General features: G+C 38.9%; 1 protein-coding gene across 1 annotated transcript in view; it reads left to right on the top strand.

Moving 5' to 3' along the window:
- The first annotated feature begins 363 nt into the window (after window positions 1-363).
- Window positions 364-15,419, top strand: part of LOC126281750 (uncharacterized) — a 453,514-nt gene continuing 438,458 nt past the window's right edge. The window contains exon 1 of the mRNA XM_049980938.1: window positions 364-478. The gene's annotated coding sequence lies outside the window, so the exon portion shown is untranslated. The remainder of the gene's footprint in view (window positions 479-15,419) is intronic.

Raw genomic sequence — 15,419 nt, 5'->3', positions numbered from 1 at the left:
GATAGCTGAACAAGTAACCCAAATGAAACAGCTGTACAGCGTGGAGGCTATGTGCACCACGGGAATGGCGTTAGGAGTCAGCCAGACCGGACCTTTCTCTTTTTTCATTCCATCAAAAACGGAATGGAAAGTGTTGTAATCTTTCTCCGGTCGTGGAACAGTAGGTTTTCGGAGCACACTTGTGAACGGAATCGATGGCAATCATGAAAGAGGACGAGCAGCGCCGAGCGTCCGGCCAGCCCGCCGCCCTGCCCCGCGTGGCGGGCAGCCGCGCTCGTTGGCGCCTTCGGCCGCTGGCGGCAGCAGCGTCGGCCGGCGGCGCGGCGCCGCGTGCTCTGCGCCAGTGCGCGTCCGACCGCGGAGCGCGTCGTCTCGCCTCGTACCGCCTCCACCTGTCTCGCCAGCCGCGGCGTCCGACTGGCGCCAGCGCAGACGTCGTAGTTGGCGCGCGTAGCCGCCTGGACACGAGTCGTGGCAGGTGAGAACCCCGTCGCCCGACAACCACGAGTGATGTCACGGCAGATACCACTTTGCGATGTCAAAGGCCCTGTGCTGGCATCCCTTCCTATCAATCCCATTCATTACTGGTTGCTTGCCGAAAGACTGCCAATGCCAAAGAAGTCAGCAGTTTCTTCGTGGAACTGCATTTGATGCTAATAGTGAATAAGGGATTTCTCACACAAATTGTTTATGTCCTTTTCTTATGATAAAGTGGTGTACTGCTTGACACCTTTGGTCGCTACACTGGACGTATGAAATCTACTGCGCAGCCCTTGTATTCCTTCTTTTTTAAAACAGTTGCAGTCAACTAAGTTTGTTTACAGAAGCTAATTCTACACGTGTTTTTATTTCGTAACTGTATTACATTGGGCTTAGAAGGTACTATCACGACATTTAGCATTTTCTCAGGCACTAATGTAGCACAGAGTGCTACGTTCCTCAATATATTTTAAACACAGTGATATTAAGTGCTGTGGGCCAGCGATATGTACTTGTGGCAAACAATGCTCGCTATTTCTGAGGAAATTAAAACAAAATTTCGTGATTTACTTGTGGTACTACAAAGCACTCATTGTAACATATTGTCTTCAGTAAGATGTTAACATCAAAATCGCTACTGAGATGACAGTGATTAGTGCGCCAGTTGCCAACTGTTGATGTCTACTACCGGAGTAATGTCAAGCGATCAGTGCTACTATGAACGAAGACAGGTTTTGCAACAACTTCTCTTGTCTTTCCAACTTGAATTCACAACCATCTGGTAACACGATGGTACACTGGTCATTTGAATACAGAAAATGGCTTTCCTTGTTAATACATTCATTTGTACTACATTACGCTTATATATTCTTCCAAACGAAGGCAAAAAAGTATGGAACAGGAAGAGTATTATTGAGTCTGTAGTTACTAGTTAAAAAATTTGTAGAGTATGAAATTTTATAATCTTAAATCAACACATTTCAAGAGTTTCTCATCAGAAAAGAAAATTACATGCATTCCAGTTTCGAAAATTTTGCCGTTAAAATACATTGATTGCTAGAAAATTGAAGCAACAAAGAAAAAAGGCTTTCAGCACTGTAGTATTCCAGAAAGATCAAACAAGTCATCTGATACAGACCTATATTTCTGTTATGTTCTATACAAAAGTGGGAAACCACACATACTACAGTCATCGGACATGCAAACCTCTTTACACAGCACTTACCAGCTTTTAAGGTGCCTACAAAAAAGCTTTTCGAAATCTCTGTTCTTCTTCTTTGTGAATCTAAAGGCTACAGTGACTAACGAAAGTTTACAATATTTAGAAACATACCATCTCTTTACTGAGTTGTTCACGTTTAACGTCCCTCATATATCTGGCGCACAATTTAGTGGAAAATGTGATTCTGATAAGTGAGAACAATGAATTTATCGTACTGTTGATTTAAAACTACTCACAAATTCGTCGGGTTTGCGCAAACGACGCCAAAAGTTTTCAGCTCGTTGCATATTCGTATTTCTACGGCACTTGGAGAATAATGGCCTAAACACCACTCAAAAAATTTGTTAGAATGAAGAACTTTCTTACAGTAGCTTAAGAAATTCCAAAACTTACCTACGTGAACAAATCGCTTTTTGCGAAACAGCAGGGAGTTGGCCTGAAGAATCATTTCGAGGCATGACGTTCCTTCAAACATGTAAAGCTGTGAAAAAGTACGTCAGTCTCAAGTTTTGAAATATTCATTCGGATCTCGGAGGTCACAGTAACATCAAATTTTCATGTTTAAACTGAAGCAAAACGAAACTGAGTCTATTATTCTGTGCTGTGCCCCTCACCCACATTTCTTGTAAACTGTTGACTGTGTGGTTAATTTGATCTTGGGCGTCATCTTTTTGTCGATCTATTTGCATTGGGAACTTAATCTGCCATTGCGCTTCCTAAAGAGGCAGAATTAATGCTTCGAGAGGTCTCTAACTTCCATATTTCCGAGCGGTCGGCTATGAGTGCGGATACAGCCATAAGTATTGCAGTTACGAAATGGGTCTTTCGCCAATTTATACACGGATTGTTCCTTGACCTTTCAGAGACAAAATGTACGTACACCCCCCAAGCAAGTGTAGGAAACGCCTTTGACATCTGAATCTGATTCAAATATTTACATAAATTCTGCCGATGATCAGACCGTTACTGACGGTTCACAATCTTGGAATAGTGAAGGACTTGGGATCCATGTCCTCATCAAAGGAAACATCCCGGTATTCGGAATGAAAGAAATCGTGTAAAGGAAAACATAAATGTAATGTCGCAGTTTCAGAGCGCCTAATTCCAGAATTACTTGTTCTTCTTACTCTGTGTGATGATGCAGTTTCCTATGGCAAGGGCCATAAAATGTGTAACTTCTAGAGAGGTGAAAAACTGGCAGTATCTTTTTTCTCTCTCTCTCTCTCTCTTTACATCTTCGTACGAGATTATCTCGTACTTTGCGGTTCCGTCTAAATCTCGGTCCTCGGGCACTTTGCTTTGCGCCACTGCCACTTAGCAATAGAGCTCGCTCGCGATACCAGAACAGAAATTTCAGAACTAAATTCGTATATTTCTAGAGTTAATAAATTTAATTTCAATCATATGACAAAGTATTGTACGTCTTCCAAGTCTCAGAACCAGATACGAAGTCCGGTGGTCTGGGTTTCAGGCATTGTACTCAAATCTTAGAGCACACGGGATTTTACTCTCGTTCCACAACACTTATTAAGTTTCCGTTGGTTTGTCTAAATAAATTCAGATGAAGTCTCCCGTCCTCAATACCGATTTAGGTTAAGCGTGAGTTACCTAGATCACTTCCAACATCAACCGGGGTTAGCGGTTTCATTCGACGGAACACACGTTCTGCATTAGCAGTTCGTTTAGTTGGTTCAATGTGTTCTACTGCCTAACCAAGAATGAGCTTCATATCCACATACAAATCCCATAATTAAAAGATTTTGAAAAAGTAGTGAATCTTCGCTAAAAAGGTTGATACATGAAAATGTAGGAGTCCTAGCACACCTAATCAGTGTCCTATATGGTGGCTGATGATGCAGATAGGATTTAGGGAAGGGTCTAAGTGATGTGGTTGTATCTGTTGTTATATGTGAGTCTTAATCTAAGGCATGGAAAGTTTCAGGTCAGTTGACCCAACAAAATGTCCTTATGTGCAGCAAAATCCACTTTTCTCGTACAGAAACGGAAACGAGAGTTTTTGATACTTTTACATTTCTGTCAATGTAATTCTGTGCGCTGGAGAGAGACTGATATCTGCACGCTTGCTCTTCGAGTAAAGTGTACTTTCTGTTAGCTACCTGATTATAACTTACGATCTGATCGAAGTCTTAGAAAATCACTAATGTTCCCAAGCAATAAACATTCAAACTTAAACTTTTTTCAAGGACTGATAACTTTCTACTAGCTAGAAGCCTGACAATTGTTGGTGACGAGCAGGACGGGTTTTGTCAGCTCTCATCGTAATCACATGCCAGTAATAGGTAACCATAAATATTCCCAGCACAGGTTGCCACTTAAGGACCTATAGGTTTTCAGGTACAAGTTTCAGACAATTCTAGGTAAACATTTTTAACAAATATTTATATTCACCCCTATTTCATTAAAGGAAGGACCAATGAGACATGTTTTTCAGACAGTATGAATATTTCCGTCAGATATTATTACAAACCTAAATAACTCTTTGGGTGTGTGATAACTTAGGATAACTTAGGTTCTATGTTTGATATGAGTGATGTACTTTTTGTATCAAAGGATTTTTTATTTCTATTTCCAAAGAAATGGTCAGTGCAGGTAGTTTACGGACAACTAAATTTTAGCTACTAATACCTTCTTTGAGGTTTTTGTTTAGATAGTTGTTACTTTGTCTCGGAGGGCAAAAGGCATGCATCATGTGCCAGAGGAATATTTTACCCACTCTTACAATGGCATTTGTTTGACAGTTATAGGGTTTTGAAAGGAACAAGGGAAACGTAGGAAAATTTACTTAAACATTTGCAGTAAATTAAGTGTCTAAGCTTCATTTACAGATATTACTGAGATCTTGATTTGAAGCGATGACAAACGTAAATGCTCGTTTTGCTTTGTAACTCTGTTGCCTCTTAAGCGTGTGAAACATATTTAGCCCTGTAAGTAGATGATCTCCTGACACAAACTATATTTTTATGTTATATACTCGTACAGTTGATGTGCTTTTTGTTATCGTATCTGTGAAATATTTACGAAACAATGCTTCTATGTGCGTACTTGTATTTAATATTTAAAGCTATTGTTATTCTAACACTACACTATGTACATCAAAACGTTATCTTAAATCCTTGGCGTGTAGCTAACGATTACGAAAGATAGCAAACATGATGACTGTTTATACATTGTCAACCACTGTGGTACCTAATATTTTAACTTTCTATGCTGCGTATATATGCCCCAGTATGCAAGGGAATATTCTTAAGTTTCACATAACGTAATGAATGATGGTTTGATATTCCCTATACAGAAAAACCTCAGCATCCGCTATGACCCACGTTTCCCTTTTTTTTTTCTTCTGAAGTCTTAAAGCATAATTCTAAACCGAGATTAATGACTAAAGGGAATTTTTAACATTCAAGCCTATACTTTTCCTTGATTTTTCATTCATGGAATCGCACAAGTACTGATTTATTATTCTCATAGAGGATAATTTGAGGATCTGAAAAGAACTCTTCGTTTGGTTTTATAGATTCTTACGTTATCAGTGGGATCTGTTAATAACTCGATAAGTGTTAACTATACTTCTGTTCTCATTAGCAGTTCCTTTCCTAGTCGAGACAGCCGAAATGGTTTACAGCATCGCACTTTTTCTCTTTTGAGCTTTTTAGTTACGAATGAAATTGTTTTATATGTATATTTGATTCTTACTGATATATTTAATATCGGAGAAATGCCAACCGTCGTGCTAATATGTGTGGCACGAAAGTTCGACAATCGGTAGTCCCCATCTCTTAACGTCATACATTTTGAGGAACGCATATTTCGCTTCTTAAATACTGAGATAGGGTCCTATTCTGCAAGACACTAAAAGATAACATGTGTGTATGTGTGTCTTGGAGATGAAACTACCTTGACCTATGTTTATAGTCTGCAAATCTATGTATGCCAGAAGTAATTTTCATTGTATCACACATTAAGGTAACATCTTCTAACATTCAAGAATGGAAAGTGGGGAGAATAACTCTTTAGACATGAGTATTAAAACTGATATCAGCCTCATTTTATCTGCACGATTTCAAGGCGATAAACGTGTATGGACTAAAGAATATTTATAGTTTGTGAGCTGGAACGTTTTGCAAGCATTTTCTCGGCTGATCTTTCTTCATGCGTCTGTCAGTCACCATATTCAACATTCCTGTCTCGATGTCGCCAGTCAACGCGTAGCCGTTTTTTCTATGCTCGATATTGTGATAAGCATGTTGCACAACTGGAACACACAACCGTATGGGAGGTTCCAGTATTTTTCAAGCACTCTTCTATGAACATAAGTTGTAGTTTCTCAGTATCCTATCAATGGATCGTAGATTGCAGTCTGCATTACCAGAGGACACAAATTTCTCCGCTGAAAACGCAATGAGAGGTTTTTTGTTGTCAGTCTTCCGACTGATGAGATGTGGTCCGCCATGAGTTTGTTCCTCTCTTACTTCAACCTCTTCATATCAGAGTAGCACTTGCAACTTACGTCGTTAATTATTAGTTGGTTGTATGTCAATTTCTGCCTTCCCCTGCAGTTTTTATCCTTTGCAATTTCCTCTAGTAGCACTGAAGCTATTCCCTGATGTCTTAAGATGCGTCCTATCACCCCGGCGCTTCTTCTTCTCGGCGTTTTCCATGTTTCTTTCTTCGCCGATTCTTCTGAAAATATTCTCACTCCTTACCAGTCGACCTAATTTTCATCATCCTCCTATAGCAACACGTGTAAATCACTTCGAGTCTCTTCTGTACCGCTTTTCCCATAGTCAGCGATTCATTGCCACACAATGTTCTGCTTTAAGCCTACTTCCTCAGAAATGTCTTCCTAAGATTAAGGACGATGTAAGATTCTTGGCCAGGAATGCCTTCCATGCCAACGCTTATTTACTTTTATGTCCTTCTAGCGTCGTTCGTTATGTGTTATTTTGCTTCCTAAGTAACAGTATTTCTTAACATCGTCTGCTTCATGGTCCGCAAATTTTTATATTAAATTCCTCCTTCTTCTGCTTACTGGCAATAAATGCTCTGTGATCATTAATCTGCTAACTCATTTTCATATATCAAATAATTTTTTTTCACTTTCACTGAGAATAGCACCGTCACAGGTGAATGGATGCACACTATTTCCGTGATTGTTTCATCGGTATGTAGACTGAATAGTAGCATTCCTGTCTTATTGCAGTTCTCGCTGCATAGAATTTTCTCACAGATAACCGCATCATTTCCGAAAAGTCTGAGAATGGGACGAATAGCGTCTGTATATTCGTTCATGTATAAAATGAACGCCAGTGGTTTTACTGCGCGCCTCTGCGGCACAATGGACATTTCAATATTCTTAGAGTACTCTTTGGCCAGGATAACATACGTTGTTTGTCAGCACATTTGCACATCCCTTCGCCAAACTCATTTGTTATCCTGCGGGCACATAATTCTTTGTAGTGTGGTACTGAATCAAAACCAGACGCACCCAATCAACCTAATTCTCCCTCTATCCGTGGTACCTTGTACACAGCGCGCGGGCCGCTTGGTCGTTGACTTTGGCATTCATTCAGATGAAAGGAAGCAATATGAGGATTTAATATCCTGTCGATGATGAGGTCATTAAAGACGAAGCTTATGATGGAATGTAGAGATTTGGTCTCGTCATTTTCAACGCTAAGATCCCAGATATCTCCCTATACAATTTACGGAATACACTCAAAATCTGAGTCCAAGTGAGGCACGTGATTTTAAATACCGTCTTCTGAATGTGTGTTCAGTATCTTACCACTGCCCCATAGCACTGCGCATTTTATATACAGTACATCGTAATCAACAATGTGAACTGACGCAAGTGAAAGAACACACCAAAAGCAAAATCTTTCGAGTAAATATGGGTAGGCAAACGAATTTATGGTTAAGAGGCGCTACAGACTGCAGTATGACATGTTGCCCTAGTCACTATAAATGACTTTGATATGTACTTTTCCAGTAGCTCCTAATATAACTGGGCGTCAGTTTGGCGTAGAGACACATGCTGTTCAAGAGGAACCACATCACCAACGTTTCTCATTAAAACAGTAGGTATGGGTACGGGTTAGTCGTCTCATTGTCTTATACATTCTTCCAAGGAAAGTTTATGGATCATGGGATCTTACACGATTGTTTAAGAGACTTCTCCTGGGGTCTCCTTGGGGAGTGTCGTACAAATATGACAGACATCGACACATTTTGCTGTTGATGTACAACGGCTCATAAAGCACCATTACTGTCCAGGATGGATGAACCGGTTAGGGTTCGTACCTTTTAAGGCAATACAATCAAAAGCTCGTCCATTTTTTGATACTTGTAAACTTACTTATCAAAACCTAGTGTACTTCGCGTTAACCTAGAATCTCAAAATTTTGGAAGAAAGAAGGTTTCACAGTACATGTAACCGAAAAAATCCAAAAGTACTTCATGTGTAATTTTCTATATAAATAAAACTGTAACTGTTGATTTGTACAAAATCATAACTCGTTAACATTACAAAACCGTTGTAGTTGCACAGAAGTTTGTTTTTGTTTAAATAACTACAATTTTCAAACCTTTGAAGGTTCGTGAAATTTAAATCTTTTTTTTATATTTAAAATTTAAACTATGTAGGTCTAAAACTGATCGTCATTTGAAGACAAACAAACTTCGGTGCAAGTTTGATGGTTTTGTTATATTATTCATTGATAGTAAGTTACTGCCTATTGTCGTCCAGCATGTTCAAAGTAAGTAAAATTGTGAATCTCAGAAAGTTTTTATGATGTCTTTGAAGTTTTGACACAAGATTCGAATACACGCGTGTTTTTATGTTCGTGATAGTGTGTCACATTAATAAATAACTATATAAGTAATTATTATTCGACGAAACGTTAAGAAACATAAAAGTTATATTTATGGATTATCGGTTTATATCTAGAAAATTACTACTGCTGATACTGAAAATGTAATAACAATAAACTAAGCTCAAAAACAGAGTGAGAGAGAAGAGGAGCTGGTCACAGGGGCGGGGAAAATAGAGAGAGACAGAGAGTGGGAGCAGGAGGGGATGGAGAGAGAGGAGGAGAAGATGGGAAAAGAGATGAGCTGGTGGACAGATAGAGGGCGAAGGAGGAGGAGGAGGACATGGATAGAGGCAGGAGGGGGAATGATATTACGACGTATTTTCAATTCCCATGGATGTTAGAAATGTCTTTTTTTCTACTTTGTTCCTTTTCCAGGTAACCAGACTGAGACTTTTATCACATAAAAGCTATTTTTTGCGATTACAAACATCGATAACCGTCTAGATTGCAATAGTAATTCGTCGTAAATCTCAGGAAATACATAGGGATTTTGGTTAAGTCTTCGGTATTAGGTAGAAATTCACGAGAAAGATTTTTGTGCATAATTTACAAATATTTCTTGCCAACTGGCTGAGCTACGACGACGTGAAGTCACCTGCCTTTGCGAAAACATTCCCTTTGCGTTTAACAGGCGTAAGGCCACCCGACTATCGAGCCACGCCGGCACTAGCATCGCACCTCAAATAAGAAGTGTTGACTTTACTTACAAACCTTCACTGCCAGTCTGTGCCTATGACGGGTACAGCATCTGCAATGTTTCGGATCTAAGTAATACACGTAACTGACGGATAAAATTCCTTCTGAAGCATTCCACAGAACAGTTCAACATTGCATAACAACAATAGCCCCTTGGCGGGCTGTACCATTTTCTTCTCTGGAGACTTCCCTCAAATCTTTGCAGTAATCGCAACAGGGACTACAGCGGAACATATCAACCCATCTGCAATTGTCAATCAGCGTAAGGTGTTAATATAACTCCACAATTAACAAACCAAATGTAACATTACAATATCAACTGTGAAATTACACTAAAAATTATCACACACTGGATTTTCGGGGAACGGTATCTTGTCTGTAAATTAACGATAATCTTAGATCTTTGGCTCCCAAAGTGAATGTACTGTCGTAACAAGTAATTAAATCAGAACCCTCGGTGCGCGAGTCCTCCACACGCTGTCCGATTTTTCCTTCTGGAGTCATCAGAAAAGTGCAGTGTAGAATAATCTCGTGGGGACCTGGTTGCGTCTTGCCCGAAGATGTACGGAAGAATTCTTAACTGACTACAGAGACTAATGCATTAGCCAACTGCTTCCAAACGTGCGGATGACACGCTTATTTTCTCCTGTAACAAGTATGTGTGTGCGGCAATTGTAACAAACTGAATCATGTGTTTGTCGCTCAGGAAGGTCATGGATGAAATCTGAGTTCAATTTGACCGTGACGTACCCAAAGAGTTTACTTTTAAGTATCATTCGTACTAACTAGGGCAATATTTTGTACTGAAATAAGAGGTGGCACGTAACCCACATTCATTAGGAAGTTTCTGCTTCTATTGTTGTGTGATTTCAGCAGTGTCCTTTTTAGGTTTTTATCTATAGTACACCCTCTACATCATAAAACATATATAAATAATCGGATTTCCAATGTAATTGATTTCATTAAAGGATAATGAAGTAAGTGTCTGTAAGCGACTAGAGAATATACGCAGCTGTGTCCACTGGCGCCAGGTAGTGGACTAGAGAGTCGCACGGCAGTTACAAGTGTCACTGCTTGCTCGCGTAATGGGAGGCGATGTACCACGCACGGCGCGAGACGTCCGTCTCTCTGCTTGCCGCCTGTTTAGCCCCCATTGGCAGTCAAGGGGAAAGGCCACTACTCACTGAAAGTTTCCGATTGTCGTCACCCGATGAATAATTCAGCGCTACAATACTCGGTTTCGATCCGACGCGAGAACTAAAGGTGATAGGCCAATCGGGCAAACTTCGGCGTCGGATACAAGAGCGAGTCTTTTTCTGGATTAGCATAAACATTTCGATACCTCTTCTGTCTACGTGATGCCGATATATGATTTCTTATCGTTAGGAGATACACACATAACTCCCTCCCATCCCCCCCCCCCCCCCCCGAGTCGTTCAGTTTACTTAATAAAGACTAAGTTTAAAAGACAATCGAAGGAAAATCCACCTTATTTGCCACGTGTATTTAAAAATATAAAAAAAAATTTATCACAATAACTTGTAATCCGTAATATTTATAATTTGTAACAGTTTTCTCAAAGAATGCTTCACAAACTTTCTTATTTACCATGACAGGTTTCAGTTCTCTACATCAAAACATTTATAGCCCACGAATCACCTACAGTTATAGCTTACTCTACAGTTTTGGGATTACAAAGACGTACAGATCTTCGCAATCCCGACAATGACTACTCCTCCTTCCATTACGTAAACGACCAGAATTTCGCCTTATTTCAAGCGAGATACTAATATGGAGATCGTTTCATTGAATAAGGAACGGTGTATTCCAGTTTAACAGGTAGGTATTTACTTCATCATCTGCACCTTCGTATTTTCGTTATACAACTTGTTTCCGTAACTGTATTTCTACCGGACGCCCTTCACTCGGAGAACTTGTGTGTTAACAATTCACGGCATTCCGGGAAAGAAAATGTTGCAGCGTTGTTTCATGTGGTTCTCTGGGCTGACACTACATGGAAATAGTCGTATTTAAGAACCATGTTCTTCATAACTTCACAACCTGTTGCGCACCAACTGCACAGAATATAACAGCTTTCAATTCTTTAGTTTTGTGTCTCTCGCTCCGATGTGACGCCACTGGTATCACTAGCGTCTCGTAAAAGCTTCATTTATTCGTATTTTCGTGTTTTATTATAAGGTACTTTGAAATTATTCACGCCGATCGTTAATGTTCGAACATATGTTTTATCTATAACATCACTGGGGCATAATTAAAATAATACACACTGACCGCAATGTTGCTACTGTCTTTTCTGATGAAACTGATGAAAATATTTACTTTTGTGGAAATCCATTCGCTTTTCTTAATATTTTTAAGAGAAAATCCGAAATAGTAAGCCTTTTTCTCCTAAGTAGGGGTTCATCTTCAAATATTCGTGACATCCTGCTTGCCCGCAGCTCGCGGTCGTGCGGTAGCGTTCTCGCTTCCCACGCCCGTGTTCTCGAGTTCGATTCCAGGCGGGTTCAGGGATTTTCTTTGTCTCGTGATGACTGGGTGTTGTGTGATGTCCTTAGGTTAGTTAGGTTTAAGTAGTTCTAAGTTCTAGGGGTCTTATGACCATAGATGTCGAGTCCCATAGTGCTCAGAGCCATTTGAAAATCCTGCTTAAACTGTATTATGCTGTTCTTTAACAGAGTATTAAAATTTGTATTTAAAAAAAACGGATCTGCAAAATGCACGACTAGATACTTCGTTCATCTTAAAATTTACTGTCATACGTTTGCGTTTATGGTAAACGTGATGATTTCCTGCAGACTATTTGTCATCCTTCAAGATAATGAAGCAAACATTGTAATTTTATAGATGATACCCTTATTTGTCTGAATTATTGTTTAAATAATATTATGCCATGAAAGTATTCCACTTCAGTCAGTTACTTTAGAAACAACAGATTCACGAGAATCCTTATATTTTCAAACATGCAAGTGAACAACATCTACAAACGCTTCTTTAAAAAGAGGTATTACTCTAAATGAGTCCATATTGACCACTTATAAGTTTAATTACTCATACTACATAATTTCACTCTGATATACAATTTTTTTGGTGGAAATGTAAAATTGTTTATTATACCTTTGACAATACGTTCCTGTTACAGAGCTAGTAGAATTTTATGCCGTTTGATTTTAAGACATCGATCATATCATAAGATCTTAGATTTTAACACATTTTCTGCCCTTTTTCAATGAGTTGTGTGAGCTGCTATGACGACTTAACCGGCACTGATCGTTCTAGAAACAGAATCTCATATGGTATGTGATCGCATGGCGTTACGCAGTTCTATAGATATGTAGTGTGAGACTTGTGTTTTCTGTTGCTTAATTCTTGGGTGTGCATTTTGTTAATTGTTGACGTACATACAGGCTGTGTCTATGCCTCCAACGTTTTCATTTCACACCTATTTGAGGTACCTTTACACTGCAATATTTTCGTATTTCTTCCTTGATGAACACATTTTGCCAAATGAAGGAAGATAATTATGTGTGATGTAAGTAACGTAGGCATAAATTTATTACTTAGTGTTTGCCCGAATCTGCCTATAAGCTTTGTCATTGTGCTTACAAACATGTTGACCAATAATACGCAAGGGTAGGAGGACGGCGCCAGGGGGAAATTAGAAAGCAAAAATGACAACTTAATTCTATCACAAGCAGTAACAAAATTTCTGCGTCGTGGTTGAAATAAAGTCGTACGCCGTTGTAACAGATGGCAATCATGTACACAGCACTGTAGCAAAACGTTTCATATTGTATCGCTTACCGAGGACCTGAGAATAATCTCTCGCTCCTCTCGGCTTGCAAAGCATTTTCATGTAACCGAGATCATGGAACAACCAACACATTGGAAAAAGTTTTTCTGTCTGACGCCGTCTTACCAGTTGTGTATCTAATCAGTGCTTGTCCAGCTGTTGTTAAAATAGCTGACTGAAATACAGAGCCGGTAAACGTGTTGCCTTCTTCTGGTGGAAACAAGGAGGACGACAAGCTTAACTTACCGTGAGACGGTCGGATCTTCATTCACAACGTCACACAGCCTCACTCCATGAGGTGTTTTGGAAGAGTTTTATATACAACCCATCCTTGAAATATTGTCTGGTGGTCAGAATAGTTACGTCCTATTTATAAAGGCCTTGCAATTCCAGTTACTTCGAGAACTTGGATACGATCTCGGAACTCCATCGCAGTAGTGCTCGTCAACGACGTACATCAGACATAGGTGCAAATGACCTGAACCATCACATAGAACACCAGTAGAGCGAGAATGATTACATATGTCGCGTAGTGGGGATTCTTTGCGTCTCATCGTCTAAAATCTTTGCGTGACGTGCTTTGTGACATGAACTGTGTCAATTAAGAATGGATTTGTGAGAACTGAGTTTCTCTCAGTGTATACAGTATTCAAACAACTCACGGGAATAGCCGGGTGACGTCGTCGGCAGCCCCCGATATTTCGGTATGTGACCACCGTGCCATTTTCGAGGCAAAATTACAGCAAGTAAGTAAATGTCGGCGGTTGTCAACAGCGTCACCCAGATGTGTACTCGTTAGTTACCTGAAAAAAAAGCCTTTACTGGTTTGGATAGAGATGTAAATGTGTGTTGCATATACTCGTCAAAAATAAACTCCACGGAAGTTATGAGTTATTTACAACACTACTGAAAGGATCTTCCAAAGAGAGACAAAGCTGTACAGCAGACCTCGAACAGTTACATGATACACAGTTACATTACGAGTTCTCTTCATTCTATATTCTATTTTTAATACTTGATCCTGATTTTACTTTTGATATATTCTAGTGGTTTTTTTTTTAAATTTTTGTGATCATTTGAAAATGCTGAAAAATCCTTATGACAGCTTGGTAAAAGATTAATTGCGGCCACAATGGCTAAACGTAAGCAACTTCATTGTTATGAAATGTTTGTTGACATTCAGCTGCTAATTCGAATACCTATATATTTTACATGTTTCCACAGCGACACATTTGAATCATATTTGGTTTGCTTTGTCACATACATTCATAAAAGATATTGCTGAAGTAAACCTACAAGTTCTTTAAGGATACAGGGTACTTTCCGGCTCAATATTTTGTAAAAATCAACATATATTTCTTTCAGGCACTGTTTATAATCTATGTGTTTTACAGATTTTTTGTTGATATCACGTAATTCAGAACACTTTCTAAACAAATTAGAAGTATTTTGAATACTTTTGAACCTGCTGTTTTGTTAAAAAAATTACAGAGAAGTTGATGCATATTTTTTCAAAATTCTTCCTCAATTTGAGTTACCATTTAATCCAGTGTTATACATTTGAAGGAGACCAAATTTATAGCAGATATGTATGACATGGGCTGAGGTACTAGACCTATTTCATTCCACCTATTATGTATATTACAAAAATAAAAAATATCACATCTTACATTTTAATTTTATAATTTTTTCGTAATAAAAATGATATTTTTTCTATAATTTAGTTGATTCTGCAATAAAGCATAGGTATACTACATAAATATGGACTACTGCAAGCTACCGGAAAAAGTTAGAGCAAAGCTTTATAAACAGGAAATACAACTTGCAGGAAGTTATGAATGAAGATATGAGTCTAATTAAACTGTGCCTCAGGACATTCCTTGAGCATAGTCTTCATCCTACAGCATTTCTTTATCTTCAAGCTTCCTCTTGGAATTCCTTTTAGCACTTCATGCTTCTTTGGTTACTTGAAGAGCTAATCTTTCAGCTTAATGCACCTGTTGTCTGTCACACACAAGTAATTGATCTTCCATATTAGAGCCACATTTTATGGCTAAATTTCTCAGTACTTCCAACCATCCTATCACTCCATCATTAAAACATATCACTTCATATACTACACCAACTTTAAAGAATTTAGTCCTACCAAAATATTCTTGGGTGATCTTCCCCACATGTAATGGTTGAGTGCCCCGATGAAGACATTCACAAAGCAAAACAGGATCACTCAGTCTCTAAAAATTGGTTTTATTTAATTAATATCAGGCTTTGGAATAGAATGCTTATGTTATATATCTGACCACTTTCCTTTGCTTAT

Source organism: Schistocerca gregaria, chromosome 7 (genome assembly GCF_023897955.1).
Source record: "Schistocerca gregaria isolate iqSchGreg1 chromosome 7, iqSchGreg1.2, whole genome shotgun sequence".
NCBI lineage: Eukaryota > Metazoa > Arthropoda > Insecta > Orthoptera > Acrididae > Schistocerca > Schistocerca gregaria.
This window is presented reverse-complemented; position numbering and strand designations above follow the sequence as displayed.